Source organism: Vidua macroura, chromosome 7 (genome assembly GCF_024509145.1).
Source record: "Vidua macroura isolate BioBank_ID:100142 chromosome 7, ASM2450914v1, whole genome shotgun sequence".
In the NCBI taxonomy this organism is placed as follows: Eukaryota; Metazoa; Chordata; class Aves; order Passeriformes; family Viduidae; genus Vidua; species Vidua macroura.
The window spans coordinates 9300846-9313801 of record NC_071577.1 but is presented as its reverse complement, the minus strand read 5'-3'; positions in this window follow the sequence as shown (position 1 = coordinate 9313801).

Genomic DNA, 12956 nt, shown 5'->3' with positions numbered 1-12956 from the left:
TCTTCAGCAGTGTAATCTGGCTTGTGTCCTGCAAAGAATTCATGCTCACTTTCTCCACCATATATTACACTTTTTGTACAGAAATCAGAAAGTTTCATCATCTCCGTGACAGGCAGCTTCATGTCACCACTTTTTCTAAAAGCTGGTAAGTTGAAGAGATGCAGTTTGATCCCATTTTATCTCTGCTTATGCCAGTGGAGGGTATTTTGTCTGATAAATCAGCTTCAAACAGAGTGAGACCTCTGTTATTTTCTAGTGCAGTGTTTCATACATACAATCACTTTAACATGTTTTTCCATTTGTTTCATTAGCTAGTAAATATACCTGAATAAATGCACTCATTTTCTTTAAAGCTTGAATCACCTTCATTAAAAATCTGCAATTTTCCATAAACAGTTAGCAGGGATAGGTGAATTTGCAAGAAGCCCTTACAATAATTCTTTGCACAGAACTGGTGACTGATAGCTGCTGCATAGAGGAGTGTTTTTAGTCAAAAGTTGTGATCAGGGCTTTCTGTTTCACTGGTTCTAAGAAAAACAAGATTATATGATCAAATAGAGGAAGGAACTGTGTGTCTAATTCAAGTATAGGAGGTTTTATATCCTTATTTGCAGAAAGACACTGTAAAGTAGACAAAACCAAATTTGAAAGGGATCAAGCAAATCCTAGAAATAGAGGTTATTTTGCAGTATAAGTGCATGATTTAAAAGTTGAATGTAAACCTCCAAGTCTCTTAATAGTTGCAGATGCAATTCTAAAACACTAAAAAGGCTGTTCCCAAGTCCAGAGCTAAATGTAATCTTTATATATAAATCCCACGCTTGGGGAAATTGCATGTTTTAATTGTTGTTACACTTGCTTTGGATGAACAGCGGGCAACTGATGCAAAATTTTGTCTTCATATGACACCAATTAAAAGAGAAAGGTTTTGGTGACCTAACAAGAATTACTCCCCTGAGTCTATACATACATTTGTTTATGCTGATTGGGGGGAAAAAAGTATTTTAATATAATAAACAGAATTTCTGATGTTCTTTCTCTTCATTTCTAGAAGATACGATAGTGAGAGAGACAATTACTTGAAATGTAATTACTTGACAACACCACTTTTGCAGTGTCCTTAACATTAGAGCATCTGATAACACACACTTTAGTGGATATGAAGTTGAGTCAGCTGAGTGGTACTTGGGTAAAAACAACCTCTTGAAAAGCCATAGAACATTATAGAAGAGGTAGAGTCAAGGGACACCTAACCAAAAGCAAAGCTGTAACAAGTGATGTTAATTTGCAGACTGGCACAAATGGCTTTCATCATCTACAGGCTTTCTTCATCTTAGAGGAGTTTAGGCACAAGAGCAGAAATTAAAATGCACAGGAACAGAGATTTTCAGATTCTTTCCAAGACTCACCCAACACACCATGCTCAAGCCTTTGACTAAAACAACAAGACAGTTGTCGTTGCACAGGATCCATCTCTTCCACAGGCTCTGTCTCATCAAAGCCACTGTTGGAGCAGCCAAAAAAAGATCTGCTATGCATAGCTGAAATCCTTCACAAGAAGGGATGTGGAGAGGACTGTCTCTGTGAATCTTGTCTTTCAGGAAGTTTTTGGTGTGTGAATTCATGTGCTTACAGGATTTTCATGGTTTTCATTATGGTTTAAGTTTACTCTCCAGGAAAACAAAGAGAGATCAGTGTGAACTTTTGGCTTGTTCTTCAGTCATTAGGATTTTGCTTGATCTTTATGCAAAGTGGTAGCTCTTAAAGTTGATGCCACTGATGCTGATGCAAGATTCTAAATTACTTGGATTCAAACCATGACTACTCACATTTTCTGAATGATTCAAGGCAAGCTTTTTAACTCTCTATCTCAACTAATAGTCGTAGTGCTGGCTCACTGACTTCTGAGGGATTTTCAAGCAGAATCAGATCTTCTGCTGGTCCTCTTTGAAACAGTTTCACTGGAGTAAGAGCAACCATCGTCATGTGAGGATATGGTTCTGTGTTATTAACCCTGGGATGGGACAATGATTAAAATGCCTTCCTTTGAAGTGGCAGTAAAATATCACCTAGCAACATAGAAATGCATCTAAAATGATTCTAAATGCATTCACCTTTCCTTTTATTTCTTTTTTTTTTCTTTTCATACAAATCTGGGAATGTGCTCATGAGATATTATCCATTGAAGTGGCTTTGTACTATTTGACAGTAGAATTCCACTTTTTAAAAAAGCTTTCCTAAATGGAAGTGCTGGCATTTTTCTGATAGCTCTGGTGATGTGGAAATTGGAGCTGTTTTCTGCTCTCTCTCATCCCCTCAGTATTCTAGTTATGCAAGAGCTAATTTGTGTGGAAATGAGAGAACTGATAGTCTAGCCAGCTCATTAGGTGCAATTAAAAGAAAACCATCCCTCAGGGTCAATGAAAATCACTACCAGAGAAATAATTGTTCATGTTAGAGGGCTGTCTTCCCTTAAGCACAATAATATTGTATTGTGTGTATTTTTCATGCACTTCTTATGGCTCTACATGAAATGACACTCACTTTCTTGAAAGGGTCATTTTAAGTTGACCCTCTGTCTTTTCTTTTAAGTAGAAGTTAATTGACACAGATTGGCAATTTACAATTTTCTATTTTTTTCTAATTTACATTTACATCCAATGTCACTTAGGTAGTTTGGTAATTCAAGTTTTTTATCAAACTTTAATGAAAATTTCTGTTACAGAAAATAGAACATTAAAGAATATAGTATAATAGCTGAGTGAAGTTAATGGCTGTGTATACTTACTGAAAGATAAAATTTTGCAGTACAGATTGTATTACAAAATATCCAATGTAATGATTGTTGAAATCATTCATCTGAAATGATTCTTCAAAACAAAATTATGGAAGCTATGCTGGGATCAATTATATTGAGACTTTCTTGTCTTCCAGCACAGGAGTATTTTGGAGCAGTGAATGTTTCTGGATATGCAGATCACTCTGCTGCATCCATCCTTGAAACTCTGATGTGTGCCACAAGTGGCTACTTATTTCTCCACTTTCTCAGATATTTAAAAACACAACACTGATGCATTTTCATCATTTCATTCAATATTGACTTGTTTGTTGTGATGTGCTATCAAGTGTGGATTTTCTATCAGTTTCTGTTGAATGGGCTGCAAGCTTTTCTTCAGGGAGACTCTTCAGAATTTAGCAGATCTCAGTATTAGTAAAACATTCCTAGTGTTCATCTTAAATGTTTCATTTGTTCTCTTTCACACTACTGCCTCAAAATTGTTTTCTTAGACCTTTGTCAGTGATGTCCAGAGATCTCTGGAAAAAGCCCCAACTTTTAGTCTTTTTATTTTTTTTTTAATCATAAAAGGTGATAGTCTTATGATTGAAGATAATAATAAAGAGCATATTCTAATTTCAAATTCTCCCCTCTTTCATGTTGTGATGCAGTATTTCACAGAAAAAAATGATAGTTAACTTTGAAGAACTGAAAATAATTGCTGAGATACATTAAATACTTCAGTATAATTGCTATCTGAAAGCCACAAGCAAACCTACTTCATTAGTTTCTTCTTTGCAATAAAAGACTGACACATTCCAGAACATCAAGATGACTTAATTTGGTGTATAATAAAGAAAAACATTTGTACTTGACAGATTTAATTTTTTTCCTATTGATCAAGGCTGCAATTACTAAAGCAATTAACTTTTTAGATCTCCATTAGGGTGCAAGTGAAATCTAAAAAAAGTTTTTAAATGACAGGGAGTTATTTTTTTGCAATAAAATGATTAGCAGTAGTTGTCAGGAAGTTCGGCAGTGAATCATGTTGTGATACACAGACAGAAATCATTCTGTCCTTCCAAAATGTATGCGTGCCAAGTACAGGAAATAGTACCTTGAGACATTATGTTATCATTTTTTGTGTTCTTCTATTAAAACTGAACCAGTTGGTCTTCAGATTCTTAACTTTTTATTCAGGTAAATCAGTTAACAGAATTTTACACAGCTGATGAATGATCACATTTGATCTTAGTTTGCATTCATCAGTATCATTGTGCAAAAGCTAAGTTCTGTGATTAATATTTTATAAGGCCAAATGTGTATTGCACCAGGTGCTACATGAGTTTACAAAAAAGTAAGTTTAAAGGAGCAGTGTAATGAAAACCAGAATACTTTGCCCTGTATGTTGTCCAAGGCAAAATCATTTGAATTTAATATTCTACTTTTGCTTGTGAGCATGAAGTTTAGTTCCACTGGCTCTGGTTATCAGAGATTTTCTCCTTCCAATCATAAATGAGGAAACACTGAAACTAAAAAAATAATTTTAAAAAAAACCTTCTAAGAGAAATATGAATCACACCAAGAATGACCATTAGCATCATTACCTTAAGTAGCTCTAAATCAGTGATTTTCAGAATGAGGAAGAAATGTCAGCAGAATGCCTCATTCTGCTACTTACACTGTAATTATAGATTAAGAGCAGCAATGTCCTCATGCCATGATGCCCAGCAGGACTGTCCATTATTGTTAACCTATGTTTTAGAATAATAAACATTAAGTTAATAATGTGGGGGGAGGGACTGGAGAAGAGAATTAGGGAAAAAGTGACCCATGCATGATAAAAATTGTATAGTCATATGGATCTTATATGCCCTTATGAGTGACACAACCTATTACCTCCCAACACCCTGGGGAATTTTCTGGTCAGAATTCCTGAAAAATAAGAACATCTGTCTGATTATCACATATAACTTATTTGGAAATATAATAGTGGCAATTTTTCTGATACCTTGATCACTTTATTTATACCTTATTTACATCTCAGATGAAACTCGTGGTGAAACTAACAAAATTTAGCACTCCTTGAGAAGGTTATGTAAAAGTTTGAGATAGAAAATGAGAACTACAATATTCTAATACAAGTAGAGAATGTATCTAGAAAGGCAAAATAGTTGTTGAGACTGGAATGTGGTATTTTATGCTGTGTCAGTGAACTGATTTGGTTTTTAAAGTGTTCATTTAAATTATTTTTATTAGTAACCAAATTCAGTTCACGTCACAGATACAAACCCAATATTTTGGCCCAAGAATAAATCAGTCGGGAGTCAAAAAGATCACTGAGACAACTGAGAGGGAAAATTGAAATTCATTTAAATTACTTTCTTTTTCTCAAAAAAATTATTACAGTACTAAAGTGTAACTGGAAGTTTTATAGCTTTGAGAACTCAGGCTACGCCACATTAAGAGCCTTTGTAGTCTTAAATAAATGAGAATGAGAAAGAGGAGAAAAAGATGGGTAAACAGCAGCAGTAAAATTGAAAGCAATTCAGCTACGATAATTCAATAAATTAGTGGCAAAATGGGACATACAGATCTCACAATCATTAATGAGCCATTCATTAAACTGAACTGTATTTCAATTTTTATTTTTAAGTGAAACTCGGACCTGAATTATTTGTTGCTGTCAGACCTGTGCCTGTGTTCATATCCAGCATTATTTTGGTTGAGCTACCTCAGTTTTATCGGTAAGTAGTTTCTGAAATAAATGCCATTCTTTACAAATAGAGATACTGAAAGAAATGAAAATATACATTCCTTGAGCTGCTGGTGCTGGTAGACAAAGGAATGGGAGGGGAGAGGTATATAATGTATAAAGTCATTGAATTGAAATGACTCCCCAGTTGCTTAAATCTTTCTGGAAACAGTCTCATGTATGAAAGAGATCAGTTATAATCTAAATGTTAAGGAATGGTTTCTAGAGACCAAAAAAAATTTTTTTTTCTTTAGTAACTAGGATGCTAAAGAGTAAAATTCCTTAGTATCTACTGTTTAGCTGCTTTGCCTTCTATGTAACTGTTTCTGTACTGCTAAGCTTTGCATATTTTAGTGAGGTAACAATGGGAAACAAACAGTACAATAATAGCAGTAAGAACATTTTGTATTTCTCTGATATTCTGTGTATTTTCTTTCTGTGGTGTTTTGTATTTGGGCTTAAACTGGAACAAGGCATTATCAGGACTACCATTGCTAAAATGTTTTCAAGTCTTCAGCTCTCAAGAGATGAATTAACCAGTTTCAGGAAAATGCTGGAACAAAGCAAGGAAAACTCTTATGGAAAGTAGTGCTGGAGGCTCAGCATATGTCTTTGACCAAGGGTGTTTTGATTTGGTACACTGTGTGTTACCTCTACTTAGAGAAATTTATTGCTCTCAGGTAATGAGAGCTCCTTGGGAGCACAGGTTTAGTAATTGAGCCATAAAAGATTAAAGCATGAAAAAACCCAAACCCTGTTACATTTTGTTTTCTTTGTGACTTCCAAGTGACTGCCTCAGTAGCAATTGCCTTTTCCTTTCCTAATCTGAAATAATTTCTCAAAGATAAATCATACTAATCATCACATAACCATTCCCTGCATCCACTTCAAAAGCAGCGAAGATGCTTTGATCACATTCTTGCTCGATGAAAATTTTTGCATAACAATGAAGAATATTAAGTCTTTGGTGACCTGGAGAGACTGGAGCCAGAGGTGAAGCAGAGAGTTGAGGCTTTTAGGTCTGTTACCAAAAAAAGCCTGTCATTTGCCTATCTGGGGAATCATCTTGTATTGGATATATGCAGTCACAGGGCAAATGGTGGTCTAGAAATGAATGATTTTTCCAGACAGTTTCAACATAATAAAGGTAAAAGAATGAGTGGCTTGAGAGAGGAGCTGTTGGTGCACAATCAGAGTTTTCAACTATGTGGTTTCCATCAAGATACTAAAGGGGTTGTCCTACAGATGCTCATTAAATGCTTATAGATACTTTAGAAGAATTCATTTTGGATTGAATTTTGCAAAAATGTGAGTACTTGAGAAGAAACTATTTTTAAAGGGGAAAAGGTTGTTTGTTTTGTTATTGTATTCTCATCTGATAGTATCAGTCATGTCTTGTTGAAATAGACTCCGGTAAACTAGAATTTGGTAAATTCTAGTTTTTCCTTCACATTGATCTAAAAAAAGTTCTATAATTTTTATTCTGACTGGATATTTCTTCTCTTTAAGCAGTAGAGGGTCACTTTACTTTTGAATCTGTTCATGGGGGGTGAATCTGCTTTGGCTACCTATCCCATAAGAAAAAAATTCTGAAGTTGTTTTCATTATGGATAGCAAATTAAGAAACAGGTAACTACATATTCCTTATAATTACAATAAATATGATTTTTGTATCAGGGTTTCCTTGTGTAGAACATCATTCTACTGTGTTTATTTCCTGCTCTTAATTCGGTTATATTCTTTGTCTTATTATCAAAACAGTTCACTTGTAAGTGGAGAAGAGTCCCAGAAATTGCAAGCCCTGTTGAAGAGAACTTGCTGTGCTTTAATACAAGAAGAAATAACAAGCAGTGCTTGACCTGTTTGTATATAGCACAAGCTGGGACAACAAAGTGGTAGCAAGAACCACAAATTATTGAACTTTTTCTTGTTCTTTTTTCTTTTCTTTCTATTAATGCATTGATCTCCACACAGGGAGAGGTTCTGTTACTGCTGAATTGAAGGCAAAATACTTTAAAAATGGAAACTCTCTAGTTTGAGTCAGTGTTTTCCTTTTTTGTTGTTTTTAATTAGTCATTGCCAACAAAGATAGGGAGCAGGTGGTTATGGCAATGGAAACCACTACAATATCTACTGTTCCTTTGTCCCTGTGCCAGGATAAATGATTGCTGGTACTATCAGGAAGTCCATAAAAACATTTGTTCTGGGAAGAGGTTAACAGAGAGAAAATATTAAGGTGAACTTTAAGAAGTGAAGAAGCTCCTGAAAACCCTAAAATTAGCCTTAGTAGAACTGGGGACTTTGTCTAATAACATGCTTTACTTCTCTTCCCCTACCTCCAATTTTAGTTCTGTTATAGAACACAGATGCATGCTCTAATAAATAGAGAAAATTGATGCATAGATATATTTCCTTTCTTGTCTAACCTGGCTCTCATGTGATGCTTCTTATCACTAAGTCAGTCTTTTTACTCCACACACTTTTTGTTCCATGTCACTGTGCTCACTTCTAGTCAAATGTGAACTGGACAGAATTTAATACACAATGGAGTGTTTTGTTTTTATTAAAAGTATTTCAACCAATACACAATCAATTGAAATATTCAAGGTTAGGAGCAGTTGAGCAAAGTGTCTTCATTCACTGGGCTAGGAGCAGGAAGTGCCTTTGACAATATGATTTCATGGAAGATGAGGAAAAGTCTCTCTCTTAGGGTAGCCACAGTATCTGAATTCATCATATCCTCTGTAAATTTAAAGCAGATATAACAGTCTCTATGTTATTACTCTTATTTTTCATAATAGAATATTTAATTTGGTTATTCAAATAATACAGTACAAAATTAGGAAGTTTAAATTATTGTCATTGTGTCAAAAAGAAACCAAAATGCAGGAAGTGTCTGTCTTAACTACACAAAATATTTATGATCTTGGTTAATAAGTTTGTGATGTCATCCTAAGTACCACAATAATGATTTTCTCATTGCATTACCTATCACTAGAAACAGAATATAATAATTCCTTTTCTTGACTTTTGTTTTGAAGTAAACAGTTTTCCATTACAACAAAAGAGGAACTTTCCATTGATCTCGAATTATGGTCATTGGAGGGGGCCATAAAAGATCATTTTTATCTTCTGATTGTGGACAGGGAGATGGCTAGTGCTGTTTTCATGCAGCATAAATACAGGTTTACTTCAGTCTAGGCAGAATTCAGGTTACACCAGATAAACAATTTTGCACAAATTTGAGCTATGCATTTGTCTTAGTTTCAAATTATTCCCTTCAAATAGTTATTTAGTAACTGATAATCACTTTAGAAAATGAAACTTTCACATGGTGTTTTTTTCTGACCAAATAAACTCAAAGCTATATCAATTTGTACTCATTGTACTGCACATCTCTGCTGCTGTCAGAAAGTTACTTAAGCATTTCAAGTTATACCAGCATTATGGTATTTAAAAAGTTATTCAAAATATGTACCCTAATAGATTGTCATTCAATCTTGGATTAAAACTCTACAGAAGATAATGTTTTCATGAGCTTACCAATGCACAGCAAACTTTTAATGCAAATTTTCCTAAGCTCTGTCACCATCAGCTACTCCTAGTTCCATGCTATCTCAAAGGGTTTTGTATGGACCCAAGAAACATAAAATCAGCATTTACAGGGCTTCCTCTGTGTGTGTGGGGGGGTATTTCAGAAAAAAACAATAAAGGAAGAGAACTGGTCAGCTGGTGGGATGAGCCCTTAGGAAGTGCCCTCCTTCAATCTGAGCATCACCTAATAAAGTCAAGGAAAATGAAAGGGTAAAAAAAGCGAGCAATTATTTTGAATGAAGCAATTGTGTATCTCAAGAACTCATAAAAAATTCTGGGGAGATGACTTGGTGAATAATTCTGCAACAACTGTAATTTCATCCTTCATATAGATAGTCTAATTATACAGGAGAGTAATAAGAATTAAAGGCTTATCAATAGTTCCTATGAAATTAATTGGACAAAAATGAGGAGTACTGTGAAAACAGGGTGGGTCTCCCCCTCCATCATCTTCACAGACAGAGCAGTTCTGTTCCTTAAAACTGCAAATCTAGCATCTTTAATATTGTTTTCATTACTGTTTGAAAACATGATATGAAAATAGACAGTTCTATCTCTTCCCTCTTGTAGATTGTATTTATCACAAAATTAGATGATCTTGTTTTTACAGCACATGCCAAGTAATTTTACAATAACATTAACTCATCTTTCTCCCAGTGAAATATATGGATGGCACAAGCATTCTCTTCAAAGAGATGACATTCTCAGAGTAAAAGCAGTAATATTCAAACAATGCTGAGAAGGAATATGAAAGAGATCACTTGTATTTCTAATTCTTTGTGTGAAACTAAAACCAGCAAACACAGCAAAATCAGACAGCTTAGTGACAGTATCACTTAATTAGGAAATGCTTGCTGAATTAATAAAGATACAAACGTATTTATTTCCATTATACTCTGATCAAGCCATTCTGATGGTGAGCTCTGTGCATATAGAAGAGAATAAATACATTAAAAAATTATTTATTAAAAATCCTCAGTCTTTTTATTATTAAATATTTATTAAAAATCCTCAGTCTTTTCCATGTATTATTAGTAAATAGCCCTTACATTTTAATACCGGTCTGGGTCCCACTACAGCATTCTTTTACCTTTATTTGCACAGTAGTGTTTCTACAAAGATATCAGCATTAAGGCACATTTCATTAGCATGACACTACATAGATTTTTCAGATTTGGAATAGTGTGTGGGCTGATTGAGTTTAGTGGCTTTTAAACAATTTGGTTCTGTGATATGTCTTCTATCTAATGGAAACAAAATGACTGTTATGCTCCAGCTCAAAATGCTGGAGGCTGATAATCTTTCCTGGTTGTAATACCACTTAGGGATTTGTTGGATACCTCTCAAGATACCCACCAGTTTTTAAGAAGCAGAATGTTAAGACTATGGACTCAAACTTGCAATTGGATTTGAAGAAAGGAAAGTGTTGGCAACTCCCTTGCTACTGCAGATATCATTAATAGTCTTCCTTGCATTTCTTTGTAGATGTTTAAAAAACACAGGAAAAATACCTTCAAATTAAACAGGAGGATTACACTGAGTGTAAATCCAGGTTGGTAACATAATTTTCAATAAACTGCTGGCCAGGCTGAAAATAGTTACATTATGCCACTGGTTTCCATCAGGAAAACAGAGTGAGCATACACTGAGTAAGATTTTATAAAGAAAATAAAATAATAAAGCTCTTAGGACTCTGTGTACTTTGCATGTACAAAACCAACCTGGATTTTTCTTTGTTTTGTTTATTCATATGTTCATACATTATTTAATACTGGGACTAACAAGAATTGATGAATCTTGTCATGCTTTTCAGAGCCTGAGTTATGGGAAGTGACACGACTGAGAGTTATACTTGTTTTATGTGGCCTACAGGCTTTATGAAGAATACCATAATGTATTTTACTCACATCTCTATAATATGACTGTAAACAAATACTAGTTATGAATGTGGTCCCTGTGAGGAGAATTTGTATGGAATCTGTGTGTGAAGGAATATTGAGTCTTGCTAGAGCTGAAAGTGAGTAGCAGGTATGGTAAATAAATCAGGAATCCATTATACCAGTGCATTACTGCCAGAAACACTTGCTTGAATTTTTTTTTTTTTTGGTGTTTTTTTTTTTTTGTTTTTTTTTTTTGTTTTTTTTTTGTTTTTGTTTTTTGAACATATGATTATTACCACCAAGATATTTGTCTTATTGCTTATAAAGTGTTTTCCATTCCTTCACCCTTGGGAGCAGCTGCAGAGACCCCAGGGCAGGACTTCATCTTCTGAGCAAATTTTCTAGGACTGGGGAAGTGGTGGTACCAGAAGGAAAAATAGGAATTAATTTCTTCCATCCTTCCAGAGTCTTCCTTCTATCCTGCTCATTAAAACAACCAAAACCAAGGCACAAAAAGGAGGCATCTCTCCCCTTGTCTGACAAAGCTCTCCACACTGCTCTGTCCTTCAAAGGACTCCTGAATACCGACCTCCTTTCTACTTTTTTGTTCTGTTTTCTTGAAAATTGTCTCTTAGTCTCAGTCCCAGTCCCATATTTGTTCTTGTGCTGTAAGGGTACAAAATAATAAAAAGGTTTAAGCTGGGGGCTTAAGACTTACTTTCTCAATTTTTTAGGAATTACTACTTTTCTAAGTGTAATTCAAAACTCTTGTTCCCTGGTGGTCTTGAAAAGTCTGTGAAGATTGTTTTCTTTCCTTTGTGTAATGCTATTTCTATTTTTTTCTAACCTGTGTCAAGCCATGAGGTATAGCCCATGACTCAGCTCTAGTGAATTTTACTTAGCACCCAGAGCACCTGTCAGTGGCCAAGAAAGCGATTTTGGCATTTCCTACTGTGATCTTCACCCTGTCTCCTGCTTTATATATTTACCAGCTTTGACCTACCCTCTCACACACTAACCTTCATCTTTTTTCAACTTTCCAGTAAGGATTTTCCTCAGCTTTTTGCTTCTCCACATACTGCTCTTCCTTCAAGGGCTCTCTGCTTCGTGCTACTCCTTCACCCAAAGGAGTAGTTGGATTTCTCACCTGATTCTTCAGCCCTTTTTGCCCAGTGAATCAGCTGACACACTCTTTATGTCTATTACATACAGCTGTCACCCAAATGCTTTTGTGAATAATTCATTGTTTCCTGCCCAAACACAGTAGTACCACCTCAGCTCCTCCTGCTCAAACCATTCTGCTCACTGCAAACTCTTCTGGACTCTGCTGTGGAAACCCAAACCCTTCAGCTCTTCTCGCTGACATACCTCAGTGCTGCACCCAAACTCTGCTTCTGGAGGTAAACCACAGCTTCCCACCAGAATCTTCTCAACAAGCTGAAAATATTTCTATTTGTGAATATGGAAATCAAGCCTTTGCTCAAGATCAAGGAACCCGTGAATGTTATCTTTTTTTTTGTTGACTGGACAAGAGGATGTAGGATAAAAACAGACAAGGGAGTGAGCAAGGCAATTGTCTCATTCATGTCATCACCAATATTCTGGGAATCACCCTGCACAGGCAGGAGAAATAATCAAGCCCAGGGTCACTGTTAAAAATGGAGGAAGCAATAAGTGCTAAAGGGATTTGAAACATGTAGTTCAAGAACTGGATGAAATTACTTCTACTGAATGGTATTTAACTACTTCTGGAATGTAGTTCCTCCAATCTGCTTCTAATCAGAGCTGGCCTGCATCAGAACGTGCTTGAACAGTACGAACGTCCAGAGCACGTTGTGAGAATTCCACCTACATAGTGGAATCAAACTGAGTGCAACTATGAACATAATGAGATGTTATTGAAGCCCCAAGAAATGTACAAAATCCAATCATCAGAGCACTTGTACCAGTA